This window comes from Dasypus novemcinctus, chromosome 19 (genome assembly GCF_030445035.2).
Source record: "Dasypus novemcinctus isolate mDasNov1 chromosome 19, mDasNov1.1.hap2, whole genome shotgun sequence".
Lineage (NCBI taxonomy): Eukaryota > Metazoa > Chordata > Mammalia > Cingulata > Dasypodidae > Dasypus > Dasypus novemcinctus.
Window position 1 is genome coordinate 66,348,749 of NC_080691.1, and position 16,675 is coordinate 66,365,423.

A 16,675-nucleotide genomic window follows, 5' to 3' on the forward strand; every position below is an offset into this window, starting at 1 on the left:
AATCAAATCTGGAGCTTGAGTAATCTTTGTCACTGTGAAGAGCTGTGCCAAAGATCAAAGTGCATTCTTCATTGATGATATATTTCCACATCTCCATGTTTGCCAAATTTATTCTGAATTTTTCATTTGATTATATTAATTGTGGTGCCTGAACATCTATAAAAATTATTTGTCTCACATAAATCATAACTTTTATTTATCAGTGAACCTGCACAAATAGACGTGTTTTAATGACATTCCATTGGACTTCTAACACAAGCCAAGTAGCAGAATCAAGACCAGTCATACCTGAACCTTCTAAGAAACTTAAAAAAGATGTCATGTAAAGAAAATCCATATGAGAAGAAGCTCCCCTTATCATTCCTCTGCACTTGCCCCTAAACATGGACCCTGTGATTGGTGGCCCTGAGCTCCTCCTACACTAGCCCTTTGTCCTGATCCTGTCCATGTGGCCCTATGACCCTTCTGTAGTCAGCCCTGTTGATATCTTTGAAGACAGATTTCAACAATTACAATGGAATACAAATTGAAAGACATGCTTTAAATTCAGTGGAAATTCTTGTTTATGATGTTTTTTCCTCCAAGAACTTTGTCAACAAAGGAATTCATAATTTAATGACTATCCCTTTTGCTGTTTCGTCTAAAACAACATAAAATAATAGTTTTCTACTCTTTAAAATATGTTAATTAGTATATTAGGGTTCTCTAGGGAAACAGAATCAACAAGGGATATCTGTCAATAGTAAGAGACTTATCAGAGTCTCTCATGCAGCCGTGTGAGGATGCACAAGTCCAGGTTCTGCAGGCAGGCTGCAACCTGGAGCTCTGATGAAAGTCCAATGAAAATTCTTGATGAGTTCTGGGAGTTGTCGGCTGTCCAAAGATGAGCTGGGAAATTCTCTCTATGCTGGAGTCACTTCCCCTTTTAAAGGCATTCAACTGATTGGGTTGAGCATCACTCATTGCTGATGGCAGTTGCCCAGATTGATGTAATTATAACCAGCTATCTATAATTTACCACTGCAGTAAAGTCAGTGGTGCCTAAAGTCCATAAATGCCCTTCTATTACAGTTAGCCCAGTGCTTGCTTGACCAAACAACTGGGCACTTAACTTGCTGATTTGACACAATAGCCTAACCACCACAGTCCACTCCTTTTCAACTCAGCAACCATATACATTACCTTAAACCATACTTAGTCTCTAAGTAAAAACAATACCAGACATGCATGTATATATCTATATTTCCACCTACAGTGTTCAACTCTCCTGTGTAGAAATGTAAACACATTAATTCCACACAAAATAGGGTGCAAGTTCTTAAATAATATTCATTCTTAAACTTGACATCACCAAATATTATGACATGAAATGGATACAACTTGTTATAGGATAAGGGGAAAGTTGGGGGAAGAAGACAAAGAAATTCATTTTGTGTACATATACAATCACCATCATAATGTTTAAGGATTCTAATTCCATTACAGCTCTCCCTACAGTAATATCTGGACTACAGAGAAGAACAACCACAGAGCTCTTCAGGGAAGATGGAGTTATTTAGACTTACAAATTTATTCCCCACAGTTCTGGTTAAAGGTGTGTTCTCTGGACATTCCTGGAGTTGGTGGGCACCTCTCAAATGGTAAATCCATTCTAGCATTCTAATCTCACTAAGCCTTTGAATTCCCTCTTCTGCTATATACCAGGGCAAATCAGGCATCTCAATCTCATACATGCTAGGCCATCTTTCAGCCCATGTTTCCATCAGTCACCCAAACAAACTATTAGAGCCCTTTCTAACCCCTTGAGCTATAGCACTGAATCCAGAATTTCTGCTTAGTGGGCCCATATCAATAAATTCAGCCTGATCAAACTTTATATTTCTTCCACCATTATCCCATACCCTTGATATACATTCCCACACATATTCCCCTGATTTCTGTCTATAGAAGTTGGAAAACTCATGCAGGTCTTTCTGAGTATACCTTACTTCCTCATGTGTCACACTTTTTATTTCACCTATGGGGATTTGTGATTTTAATCTAGTAATAGGTCTCAAAGACAAGAGGTGGTAGGGGTGGGTAAGGAGAAGGATTAGAAATGCCCTGAAAGCTACAGACCTCAGGGCATTCCCTTGCATTTTCTTCTGGTAAGACAGGATTAATCTCTTCAGGCAGGGGTTGGAAGGCAGTTTCCTCAGTGTGGACTGGTGATTTGGCAGTGCATGCTGGAGTTTGGTATGTGCCTCAGTGTTGGAGATTTGGACCCAAAGGGTATCGGGAATGAAAGAAAGAGAAAAGGGAGAAGGAAACAGAACGAGAGAGCTGGGATCAGGGGGTCTGCGAGTAATGACTCCTCAGACAACTTTATTGTCTACAAGGGGCTCCCTATTATACCCAGTGTACGTGAGAACAAGCAGGCATACGTAGCCTACATGCCAATAAGCAGGAACATGTAGCCTACGTGTCATCAAGCAGCAGCACATATTAACTATCAGCATTACCCACAGTCTAAAGAATTTTTAAAAATCTTATCTCAAGGTAAAGGTACAAAGTCTAAGTGTTCTATTCACTACAAAAGGCATGTGCTCATCTTTTCTTTCAGCCTTTAACAGCTGCATCCCATTTGCCAGGAACTCTTAATTACCGCATTCCTTAAGTTGCAAGCATAGCCATGGAGACAGCATGTCTCTCCTTGTAAGGCCACTGTGTCTCAGTTTCTAACACCTCAGGGCTGGGAGGAGGTCCAGACTCCCTGGGGCGGAGACTGGTCAGGACAGGCTTCAGTTTTGCTGGTACCCACATCAGGGCAGGAAGTTGTTTCAGACTCCCTGGGGCAGGATGGAGGCTAGATGATACAAAGTTGACAAAGTGTGGTCTGGATAGGGCAGGCCTTGGCAGGCTTATCTAGTAAAGTCCCAGTAGAATTCAGGGTTCCAGTGTCGCCATCAATATCATCATCATTCCATATGTCTCCATTCCAATTCTCTGAATTCCACTCTTTTCCATTCAGTGCCTTCACTTTAACTGCAGAAAGCCTGTGGGGTTGAGATTTTTGTTTCTTTTGTAACTCCACTATTCGTACAATGAGAGTCTGAGTTTGGCTCTCAGATATTTCAAACCTGTGGCTACAGGACACAAGATTTTCTTCCAGAGCACTAATAGAAGCTTTTGCATCATCCATTCAGTGTTTAAGTTTCAAATTTGAAGCCTTTAACTGATCTTTTTCTTTTATAACAGTATCCAGAGTATCTAGGAGGAGCCAGCCCACATCATTACACCGGTTGACTCCACAAACCTATGTTATGATGTTGAAAACATTCTCAGCCAGATCTTTGCTTCTTATAAGCATGGAAGTAGGGGTATGCAGTGATGCAATTTTGTGTATCTCGATTGCCAACTCATGCCATGTACTGTTAGCAGCCTCTTCATTATTGGAAAGGGAGCTGTGAGTACCTTTGAGTCCAATTAGGGTAGAGAGACAATTTCAAAACTCCCAGAACTACCTCAGACACCTCAGGTGTAAGACTGAGCTCCTTAAGACCCACCCCACTCTTGGTACCAAGCTGTATTCATCTGGGTTCTATAGGGAAATAGAATCAACAAGGGATATCTGTCGATAGTAAGAGACTTATCTGAGTCTCTCACACAGCCATGGGGATGCATAAGTCCAGGTTCCACAGGCAGCCTGCAACCTGTAGCTCTGATGAAAGTCCAATGAAGATTCTTGATGAGTTCTGAGAGACGTTGGCTGTCCAAAGATGAGCTGGGAAATTTTCCTCTATGCTGGAATCACTTCCCCTTTTAAGGGATTAGGCTAATTGGGTTAAGCATCACTCATTGCTGGTGGCACTCTCCCTGATTGATGTAATTATAACCAGCTATCTATGATTTACCACTGCAGTAAAGTCAGTGGTGCCTAAAGTCCATAAATGCCCTTGTATTACAGTTAGCCCAGTGCTTGCTTGATCAAACAACTGGGCACAATTAGCTGGCTGAGTTGACACAATGCCCTAACCATCACAATTAGTTTCATCAGTTTTTTCTGCCAACAATAAACCGGATGATAACTTAGAAATGATGGGGAAGTGGAAAGGAGGTGGAAGAGGAGGAAGAAACAAACTTGGCAGTGTGGGATCAGGCATGGTAAGATAAGGTTACCTACATAGATGTTTTTATTTTTTATTTTTAAAAATTTATTTTTTATTTCTCTCTCTCCTCTTCCCCCCTGTTGTATGCTCTCTGTGTACATTCACTGTGTGTTCTTCAGTGTCTGCTTGTGTCAGTGGCACCCGGAATCTGTGTCTTGTTTTGTTGCATCAGCTATCCGTGCACAGAACACTCTGTGCACAGAACACTCAGAAGTCTCCCTGTAATATTTCCTTAAATTAAGTATGAACCCAGCATTTTAAAATAGTTTATTTACTTCTCGTGACTGTATTCACAAAGATTCTCATGAAAAAGAAGGAAATAAAACTAAATGTTCTTGTATTAAGAGCAGTACATAGTGGAGGATGCACCTCTCCATTTTCCACATGCAGGGAAATAAAGTATAAGGGACCAGCTGCTGTTCTAGGCTCACCTCCATGTTGAGAGAAAGGCAGTTGACCTCATGGCTGCTCTTAGCCAAGGTCCAAGCTTGAGAACAACACTAATCCCCACCGGGTCTGGGAGATGCAGGACTCATGTGATGGGCAATTTTGGCTCAAGGACTTGATGATGGCTTTGTTAAACCTGGGAGAAGAAAATGGATTGGGATGTAAGGAAGAAACTAGACCACTGCTGACTTTGATATGCACACTTCTGAGTGAGGAGAATCAGATGTGAAATCCACTATGGTTTATAAGATACTCATATTGGCACAGTCTCCCCCTTTGTTCTAAACTAAATCTCAAAGACTTGTAGTCAGGAAACCCCACTGAAGTCTCTTCCTTAGTCCAATTGGAAATGACTCACCAGTCTCCCCTGGAATGACTCAGTTCTGATCATGGTGACCACTGGCAGACCCCTTTATGTCTCCATAAAGGACAGTCTGCATGTGAGAATTTTCCTCTTACTACAATGCATCCTTCCTTATTCAGACACTTCAGTGAAAGGCACACAGTCTTAAACATAGAGAGCTTCCTAAGGGAAACATGTACATACAGAGGAAGCCCCAGACCTAATAGGAAACTGGCCCTTACCCTCCCTTCTGCATCTGTTCCTATTGCTGAGATCCATGTCCTGTGGTTCCTGACCACCCTGCAGCCCATTACCCTTTAGCTTCCCTGCTAGGTGGGATTGAGTCTGCGCTCTCACTACCTCCCCTCACTGTGTCTCATTCAGCAACACTCTGCTGTATCCTCATTTCTCATACTGTCCATCTGCAGACAAAGCATGTTCCTGTCAAAGCCCCTGAGATGGTGAAGCGGTCCTTCCCAGGTCTGCCTTTGTGTGGTAGGAACAACATTACTAATGTGATCAACTCTCCCCAGCCCTTCCCTGTAGCCTGGGGGTTTCTGCTCATGTTGTAGCTACTGGAGACAAAGCAAGAGTATGCCTAGGAGAGTGTTAGAGATCCCCTATCTATGAAACCTCACCCAGTCTCCATCAACTGAATACCTATAAGCAAAGCCATCCTAGTCAGGTAAACAGCCACACATAGCCACTGTTTCTCTCACTCACCTCAACTCACTTTCTCAAAATCTCTGGTTCCCTGTAAAATGATCTTATGAAATGGTAACAAAGAAGACCAAGGTTGGCCCAAAATCCATGCTGATTCCTTTGTATTCATTGCTGATGACCAAATGGGAACACATGGGAATCTCAGAGCTGGGCCTCCTCTCTCAGAGCTGCATGGCTGGGGTGTGCTGGTTTACATCAGCAAGAGGAAAGACCCTATGTGCAAGTCCTTTTAAAATGTAGCAAGCTCTGGAGTTGGGGCCTTGGAGAGGGAAGTGCCCAACGCATATGTGAGTGTTCTGGGGGATTTGGGGGACAATGATAGAATTACAGACAATACAATTTCATATTATGAGATATTGCTGGACAAAACAAAGAGAACTTCTAATCTTATTTCACTTATAGATGTATACAGAAACTGTAAAGGAATAGTCCGTTTTACCCCCATTTTGCAGATGCAAAATTACAGAAGTGTGGAAGGGTTAAACAGTATTCCCAGAATCATATATCTGATGAGTGAGTCCTCAGATGCTCCTCCCCTTGAGGCATGCCTTGTGGAATTTGTAGAACCCCTCTTTGTTTAAAGAGAACATTGGGTGATATTGCCTCATACTTGTATTTACTGCTCAATTTAGAAAGCAAAGTGAACCAGATTCATGCAGGTGTATTTAAAGGAGTTCCAGGCTTTTCACAGGTGTAACTCTATCTCTTCTGCTTATGGATCTATCCATTTGCTAATTTTAGAGGCATTTTTGAGGTATAGTTTATATATGATAATCTTCACATTTTGAAATGTACATTTAATAAGTATATACGTTTACTCACCTGTTAACATAATTTCAAAACAGATAATGAACACCTAATAGTACTCCTGTAAGTCTTACCCATTACTTCTTTCCCCTCTTCAGACAGCTATTAATATTCTTTTATTAATAGTGAATAGGTATATAATTTATATACCATATAGTTCACTCTTTTAAATAATATAGATATTTTTATTATATTCCACAAATATGTGCCACAATCACCAGTGTCAATATTATTAGGTTTTCATCACTTCACAAAGAAACTACATACCCTCTGATACTACCTTTCTGTCCTTCCACCCCCATCTAGCCCTAATCAACAAATAATTTATTTATCTCTCTAGGTTTCCCTATGTTTGTCTTTAATATTAAGTGAATCACAAATTATGTAATCATTCATGACTGTTTTCTTTCACTTACCATATTTTTGCAAGGTTCTTCCAGCGATAACAAATATTAATTTTAAAAAAATCAATGATCCTTACAACAAGCAAAATGGTGACAGTGTAAGGGGCTCCTAGAGTCAGGTCCTCCAATAGGGCAGTTAGTAAACATCTAGATCTATCTAGAGCTAGCTGAAGCACCTGTTTTGGGGCTCTGGGAGACCAGAAAAGCATCCTACATCATCCTTGAAGGAATGGAAGGAGGAGACTGCCCATCTGCAGAGAAGGCCCATAACTAGAGCACCCCACGCCACAGACAGTGCCTATCCTCCACTGGAGGCCCTGACATCTTGGGAACTAGTCCATGGCTGGAACGCTGAACTGGTAGCTCCATTTCCCAAAAATAAGGGAGGAAAAGATAGTTGGGAATTCACTTAATTTTGATAAGTAAATTCAGTGGGTTAAAGTATAATCCTGAGAATTTGTCAAAGCCAGAAAGAAGCAGGTAGCCACCATTTTAACTTTGTGCCTGGCAAGAGGGGAAGTGGACTGAAAATCATAGTGCGGTAGGGATGGGCTTTTTTCCATCCAGATCAGATTGCAGCTCTAGCATAAGCCCCAACCACACCTCTGGCAGGGAGGAAACTGGGTGGGGGGAGGGGGGGGGACCTGCACCAGACTCTCCTGGAAATTACCAGCCATGCCACGGAGGCCAGTGATCTTCCTACTTTGGCAGCAAAAGCTGCCCCAGGAGCTACTCTGTGGCTGGAATTTGGAACTCTGTTTCCCAAAAACAGGGGAGGAGGAGAAGGTTGGACAATGATTTCAGCTACTGATCAGTAGATTCAGCTGGCTAGAGTATAATCCTAAGAACAGCTAAAGTTTGAACTTATCCACATTGGAAAGAGGCTGGTAGCTGTCATTTTGATTCTGCTCCCAGTAAGAGGGGAAGTTGGACTGACTGAAAATCACAGTGATGTTAGGAACTGGATTCTTTCACCCAGATTGGCCTGCAGGCCCAGCCTAGGCATCAGCCCCACTTCTGGAAGGGAGGAGACTGGCAGGACCTGCAGCAGACTGTACAGTTAACTGCAGGTAGATTTGACTGGCACTGCATAGATCGTTGCCCATACCTGCAGCTCCATACCCACCCCAGGCAGGGGAGAAAGGGCTGTGAAGCTTCATCAGTTTCTCTGGGAAATTAGAGTCTAGACCTGCACAACTTGGATTATTCCACAGAGCTGTGATTCTGTCCCTATCCCTGGCAAAGGAGAAAGTTGAGAGAAGCTTCATCAGTCCTTGGGGTAATGAAGGCAGCTTGAGCCTCCACAGCTTATAGTACCACCTGCATCCTTGTTTCCTACTGCACAACCAGCAAGGGAGAAATAGCAGGAAGTCCTAAACTAAAGGGAAAAACTGTACCCAGAATGAATATGCTAATAACCCAGATGCCAAGACACCAAAACAAATTACAATTCACACCAAGACAGGTGCAGTTAAAGGAAGAAGTTAAGCCTTCAGATGGCATAGAATTGAGACAACTAATCACAGATGTTCAAACAAATCTACTTAGTAAACTAAATGAGATGGCTAAAGAGATTAAGGATATTAAGAAAATATTGGATGAGCACAAAGAAGAATTTGAAAGCATACATAGAAAAATAGTATGGAAATGAAAGGTGCAATAAATGAAATTTTAAAAAAAACAATGGAATCATATAATAGCAGATTTGAAGAGGAGAAGAAAGGATTGGTGAGCCTGAAGAAATGTCCTCTGAAAGTAAATATACAAAAGAATAGATGATGAAAAGAATGGAAAAAATTGAACAAGGTTTAGGGAACTAAATCACAGCAAAAGATGTGCAAATGTATGTGTCATGGGTGTTACAGAAGGAGAAGAAAAAGGAAAAGGGCAGAAAGAATATTTGAAGAAATTATGGTAGAAAATTTCCCAACCCTATTGAAGGACATAGATATCCATGTCCAAGAAGTGTAACGGATTCCCATCCAAAAAGATCTGAAAAGATCAACTCCAAGAAACATACTAATTAGAATGTCAAATGCCTAAGACAAATGAGAATTCTGAGAACAGCAAGAGAAAAGCAATGCATAGCATATGAGGGATACCCAATAAGAATAAGTGCCGATTTCTCACCAGAAACCATGAATGCAAGAAGACAGTTGTCTGATATATTTAATATACTACAAGAGAAAAACTTCCAGCAGAGAATCTTATATCCAGCAAGATTGTCTTTCAAAAATGAGAACGAGTTTAGAATATTCACAGATAAACAGGAACTGAGAGAATTTCTAAGCAAGAGACCAGATTTTCAGGAAATTCTAAAGGATTAGAATTTAGAGCCTGAATATAAAAGAGAGGAGAGTCTAGAAATGAATATTATATCAATAAAAGCAACTAAATTCTTCAAAAGAATGGTGAAAATAAAATATGACAGATAAAACTCATATAGTCGGGAATAAACTTAACCAACGATGTAAAGGACTTTTATTCAGAAAACTGCAACTCAGTGTTAAAAGAAATACAAAAAGACCTAAGTAACTGGAAGAATATTCCATGCTCATGGACTAGAAGACCAAATATCACTAAGATGTGAATTCTACTCAATTTGATATACAGTTTAAATACAATACCAATAAAATGTCCACCAGCATTTTTTTAATTGAAAGAACTATTATCAAATTTATTTGGAATTGTAAGGGGTCCTGAAGAGCCAGAAACATCTTAAAAAGAAAATCAAACTCTTCTTTCTTAGACTTTAAATTATATTACATAACTATAGTATAAAAGCAGCATGGTACTGGCATAAAGACAGACACAGAGACCAATTAACTTAATTGATGGTTTGGAAAGAGAGCCTCACATGTACATTCAAGCAGTTTTTGACTAGCCAGTCAAACCCACACAGCTCGGCAGATGAGTCCATTTAACAAATGGTGCTGAAAGAACTGGATATCCATAGCCAAAAGAAGGAAAAAGGACTCCTATCTCACACCTGCTCCAAAAATTAACTCAAAATGAATCAAAAACCTAAAAATAAAAGCAATAACCATAAAGGTTCTAGAAGAAATTATAGGAAAATAGCTTCAAGTACTGATGTAGGTGGTGGATTCTTAAAGGAGATAAGACTACTGATGTTTAATGTATGTGGCAGTTTTAATTATGGTTACTGTAAAAGTGTGGAAATGTATAGTGTGGATGGTAACATATAGTAACAGCTAGATTATAAATGGGGATGTGGCTGAAAAAGGTAGTTTAGGTATGTAAATGCTAATTAACAGAATGCTAGAGAATATTCTAGGAACAGAATAGCACAGTAGGCCAAGAGGTGGATGAGAATTGTGGTTGATGGTACAGATGCAAAAGTGTCTTTTGTTAGCTAGAGTAAATATACATCATTATTGCAGGGTGGTGGGAATGTGGAGAAGCATGGGAAAGATACAACTGGAGTGACCTATGGACTGTGGTTAGCAGTAATAATATATTCTTGCATCCATGCCAAAGATGTACTGTGTTGATAATGGGACAGTCTGGGAAATGTGAGCCAAATGTACACTATGGACATGGTAGCAGTCGGATGATATTATATTACTTGTAACAAATGATATTATATTATTTGTAACAAATGTAACAAAAGTGTGGTGTGTTGATAGAGGGGTGTTGTTTGGGAATTCTGTACATGTGCACGATTGTTTTATAAGTTTACAACTTCTGTCATAAAGAATATATTTAAAAATAATAATATGGGGAGGCAGACTTGGCCCAGTGGTTAGGGCATCCATCTATCACATGGGAGGTCCGCAGTTCAAACCCTGGGCCTCCTTGACCAATGTGGAGCTGGCCCATGTGCAGTGCTGATGCACGCAAGGAGTGCCCTGCCACGCAGGGGTGTCCCTGCATAGAGGAGCCCTATGAGCAAGGAGTGTGGCCCATAATGAGAGCCGCCCAGCATGAAAGGTAGTACAGCCTGCCCAAGAATGGCACTGCGCACACGGAGAGCTGGCACAGCAAGATGATGCAACAAAAAGAAACACAGATTCCCATGCCGCTGACAACAACAGAAGCAGACAAAGAAGAACACACAATTCTGCCAGAGTGGGTGACACCATGGGGTAGAAACCCAAGTAGTGAGAGTGGGGGTGGACCCACATCCTGGGGAGGACTAATGCCATCAAATAGAGGGAACTGTATCCCTCGAGAGAAAGGGTGGCTCCCAGGGCATTGGGGCAGTTGAGTAAGTTAGGACCTGAACACTATTCCATCTATCTCTGGAAGTGGCTCCTCAGGAAACGGAGGTTGGCTATCACTGAGGACACCAAGGTGGAAGGGAAAATGGACGTTAAATGTGTGGAACCAAAGTAAATGGGGGGTAAGAGAGGAGTTTCTTGAGAGTACACAAGGATGGATATAAAACATGTAATATTACACTATAACATATAGGAGATGACAGACTGATAATGTAAACCATAATGTAAAACATAGGATAACTAAAAATGTAAAGAACTGTGTATCCTAAAGTATGCACCACAATGTAAGCACAGATGTCACCTTGTTAGAAAGCTAATGTCTCAGACTCTGTACATCACTTTAAGTAAATATGATATGAATAGGGCGTAAGAGTATCAATGTGGAAGGGAAAAGGTTTTCTGGTGGATGTGTGGGAGTGCTGTATATTATATATATACATTGCTGTGGTCTAGGACTCCTGTGAAGAAAAGCTGAATAATTAGGGGCAGGGGGGGGAAAAAGAAAAAGATAGGATGTGGAATTTTTTCAAGTCAACATTCTTTATCTAAGTTCTTTATCTAACATTATCCAAGTTCTTTATCTATCCTTTAAGCTCATCGCTATATGCCATTCCCTAGTAAGGGACCATGAAATTATATTGGGCTTCAAATTTCGGGGAGTTCTGGATCACAGAGTGTTTCAACAATGGCAATGGAGGGATACTGGTATGGGGTACCAATGACAGGTGATATATGGCTGACAGGGAGCTGTACAGAACATATGTCCAGGGTGCATGGTAATGTTTGGATATACTCATAGTGGCAACAATTAAAAACCACAGTAGGGGGGGTACTGGGTTCCTGGCCAGTGGTGCTCTGTCGTGGTCCCTAGGGGAGCAGCGACAGTCTCCCAGGTACAGTGGCGGGGACTGGGAGGGAGTGAGGGTTCAACAGTGAGCCCCTGATGCTAATGACTATGCTTGTGAGCTGATAAATCCAAAATAAGAACAAGGCCTAGAACAACTTAGTGCCTGGGAATTTCCTCCTGTCAGCCTTCATGTTACTCAAATGTGGCCAGTCTCGAAGCCAAACTCAGCATGTAAATGCAATGCCTTCCCCCCAGCGTGGGACATGACACCCGGGGATGAGCCTCCCTGGCAACGAGGGACCACTATCAACTACCAACTGATGATGCAACTGGAAAATGACCTTATACGGAAGGTTCAATGCGGATCAGCAGAATATCCATGTCTACATAAAATACCATGACTTTAAAATGCTGTTTGACCTAAAGTAAGGGGGAAATGGAAAGGAGAAATGAGTTTATATGGCTACGAGTTTCTAAAAAAGAGTCTGGAGGCTGGCAGAAGGATTGCCCTCATGCACAACTGAGCAGAGTCAGAGAGACAGATAAAGCAGATACAACCCCCAGATATTGGTTCCTTTGAGGGCTAAAGAGACCCACGGGAGTTATGGTCATGGCCGATGGGGTTAACTACCAGGTCAGATGGCCCCTCTTTGGAAATGGTGTTTATGTGTGATGAATCTGGACTCAGATGGGATCTCCCTTCATAAGACTTTCATGCCAATGTGCTGGAGGTGCAGTTAATGTTGGGGTTTAAGATATATTTAGGGGATTTGAATCTCTGGACTGACAACGTGATAGCCAGATCCTGAGCCTCAACAGACTCCAGCACCTACAATCTGATTTATTGGACTTACCACACTCAGCTAAGATGGAGTTGAAGAAGGACAACCACCACACCATGGAGCCTAGAGTGATTACAACTGAAAATGGGAGGATTGCATCCAGCATCCAGGTGGAATCTGACCCTCCTCTTGACATAGAGGTGCAAAGGACACAACCAATCCAATGTCCACATAGAAGAGGTGGCATGGGAATGGGAAAAGTGGACATAGTGGACGAAGGGTATGGGGAAAGGCAGGAAGAGATGAGAGGTAGAGGCGTCTTTGGGACATGGAGCGGCCCTGGATGGTACTTCAGAGGCAATCACCGGACATTGTAAATCCTCACAGGGCCCACTGGATGGAATGGAGGAGAGTATGGGCTATGATGTGAACCTATGTATATGAGGTGCAGAGGTGCCCAAAGATGTACTTACAAAATCCAATGGATGTGTCATGATGATGGGAATCAGTGTTGTTGGGGGGGGGAGAGGGGGGTGGGGGGATGGGGTTGAATGGGACCTCACATATATATTTTTAATGTAATATTATTACAAAGTCAATAAAAAATAAAAAAATTAAAAAAAAAAAAAAGAACACACAGCAAATAGACACAGAAAACAGACAACTGTAGTGGGAGGGGGGAAGGGGAGAAAAATAAAGAAAATAAATAAATCTTTAAAAATAATAATAATATGGTGATTTGGGGAAAAATACAACAAATATAAGATAAGGACTATAATTACTAGTAAGATTTTGACAATATTCTTTCATAATTTGTAACAAATATCTTACAAACAAGATGTTGGTGAAGAATTGATATATGGGACCCTGGTATGATGTTATGCATGTTTGCTTTGTAAATTCACAAGTTTTACTATACACTTAGTGTTTATGTATGTTCATATATAAATGACATAAAGAATAATAATGGGGGTTGGGGAAAAACACTTTGGTTAGTAATATTTTGACATTGCTCTTTAATGATTATTAAAAAGGTTTTACAACAATGTGAGGAATTAGTGGTAGGGTGAGGTGAGAGAGTGCTATATGATGGTATATATGTTTGTTTTATAAGTTCAGAACTATTACTGTGTATTTCTTGTTTATGTATGCTTATGTATGAGTGATATACTTCAATTAATTTTTTAAAAAGTAAAAAAAAAACAATGATCCTTGTGATATAAATACAACCCCAAATTCCCCATTTTAAACTTCCATGTATACAATTGAGTAATATTAATAAAATTCCCAATCTAGTGCAATCAGCACTAGCAAACATTATTACAAGATTTTTATGACTTTCAACAAAATCCTTTACCCATTAAGAATTAACTCCCTATTAGTTCCTGAATCTAATAACCTCTAATCTATTTCCTGTACGTATGAATTTATTCTTCCTGAAATTCCTTATCTGTGAAATTATACCAAATTTTTACTTATTTTATTGACCTGGTTAACTCCAACACACATTTCATGATTTATCTGTCCTGTAGCCTTCATTAGAACTTCATACCTTTGTACAGCTGAATTAAATTCCATTGAGTGTATATACCACAATTCTTTGTTTTCTCATTTATTTTGACATATCATTATTCAGAGTTCCTTGCAATCATTGTTATTTCTGTTATGTCACCCTAATAATTCTAATATTTCTGGTAATTCTACCATTTCAGATACACATTTGAAAATGTCTAGATATTTTTCTTAAAATTTCATTTATTATTCTCATCCCCAGAAATCCCCTTTGAATTTTTTTAAAGATTTATTTTTATTTATTAATCTCCCCTTCCCCCCCGCCTCCCCCCAGTTGTCTGTTCTCCATGTCCATTTGCTGTGTGCTCTTCTTTGTCCACTTCTGTTGTTGTCAGCGGCATGGGAATCTGTCTTTTTGTTGTGTCATCTTGCTGCATCAGCTCTCTGTGTGTGCAGTGCCATTCTTGGGCAGGCTGAACTTTCTTTCACGCTGGGCAGCTCTCCTTACAGGGCGCACTCCTTGCATGTGGAGCTCCTCTATGTGGGGACACCCCTGTGTGGCAGGTCACTCCTTGTGCGCATCAGCACTGCATGTGGGCCAGCTTCACATGGGTCAAGGAGGCCCGGGGTTTGAACTGTGGACCTCCCATCTGGTAGATGGATGCCCTATCCATTGGGCCAAGTCTGCTTCCCCCATCTGATTTTTTATAACACCTGTCTCTGTATTGATATTAACTATTTGGTACAGTGTTTTGAATATATCTTCCTTTGCTGCTTTTATCAAATTTTTCATTTGTGAAAACATAACGTCTACTTAAAATAATCTGTTAAATTTTATATATGAACTTCGCTACAAGTAGTTTCTGTTACGTGCATTTTTCGAGTGTATGGACTTTATATTTATGCATCTTTGTGTATCTCAATTTCTCATTGAAAATTGGACAGTCTGGGTAATATATTTTAGCTAGTCCAGATATTACCAGTCTTCCACCTTGAGCTTGTTTATTGCCTCCTTACCTGTTTAATGGCCGGCTGGAAAAATTCAGTCAAGTATCCTTGCACCACTGTGTTAAGACTCTGCTTTAATCCTCAGGGAAGTGCGCAGGTGATTATTCCCACAATCATCCTGGTGTGACATCTGTACTAATAGTCCTTTCTTCAAATGGCCATAACATACTGATAAACATAAATAATTGTTGCCTAATTGCTCTATTTGTTACACCTATACTGTGAGGTCTAAATGTGTCTACAATACAATCTAATCAAATTTTGGACTCTTCTGAGTGTTAGTTATTAGGTCAGTGCTTGGAGGTTTTTCTAACACAAGAGGTCACCTCCCAGCTGTCTTATTCTCTGTTTCTCATTGTAAACTATCTGTTCTTCAGTCTAGACTTCAATTTAGATACACTTTTCTTCCTCCAATCCCCTTCACCACAATGCCCACTGTTGTGAGGAAATATTGAGGTTTAAAATGCTCCCGACCCTGTTCAAATGAATTCAGCTAAGATCTTTTATCAGAACTCTAATAAAATGAAAACCCCACTCCAAAGTAACCCCCATTCTAGGAAGTGTGTATTTGGTAAATAACTGGAGACAGATTGCGGTCTCCTAGGTTTACCACTCCTTGCTTGGAATCAGCATTGGGAATTAAAAAGGAGTATCCTCAGGGGACTGTACCCAATATTGTGCCTCAATTTCATGAGAGGGGAATAAGCAAAAGAAGGAAGCACTACCTCTTGATCACACTCACTCTGGACTTAACCTCAGAAACAGTGTCAGGGTAAGGGTGAGACCTGTTAATGCTCTAATCTTCCTGGGAATAAACACCTCTTATGGACTTTTACTTGTTTAGATTCTTTCACTTGGCATTGTTATACTAATTCATTCTTATGTTATTTTGTATTGTGTCCATTAATTTGAACAGTAAATAGTATTTCAGTATATCCATATGCCTAAATTTGTTTATCCTTAACCTGTTGTTTGGTGTTTTTGTTGTTTCCAATTTACAGGTATTACAATACAATCTAATACTCATTGTGGAAGCAAAGACAGCTGAGAACAATTTTGTTCTTATTCTTAGAAGAACAACAAACTAAGAGATCTGGAAAAACTCTAAATTTTCAAAATGTACTCAACATGGAAAAAAATGGATGTCACATGGCTAAGTAAAGTCCTAAAATTTCAAGGGAGAGAAGTGCTAGAAAATATAAATAGAACCCGCTCTAAAACCTAGTGGGAACCAGTGTTGTCAGATTACACATAAGTTAGTAAGAAGATTAAACTAGTTATTGTTAATAAATGTCTAATCTCTGAATGTGATAAAATTGCTAGAGTGAATCTCACAGGGGCTCTATCCATTCTCCAAAATTAGGGAGAATACACCAAAAAGCTACACAGAACAAAACAAAACAGAACAAATAA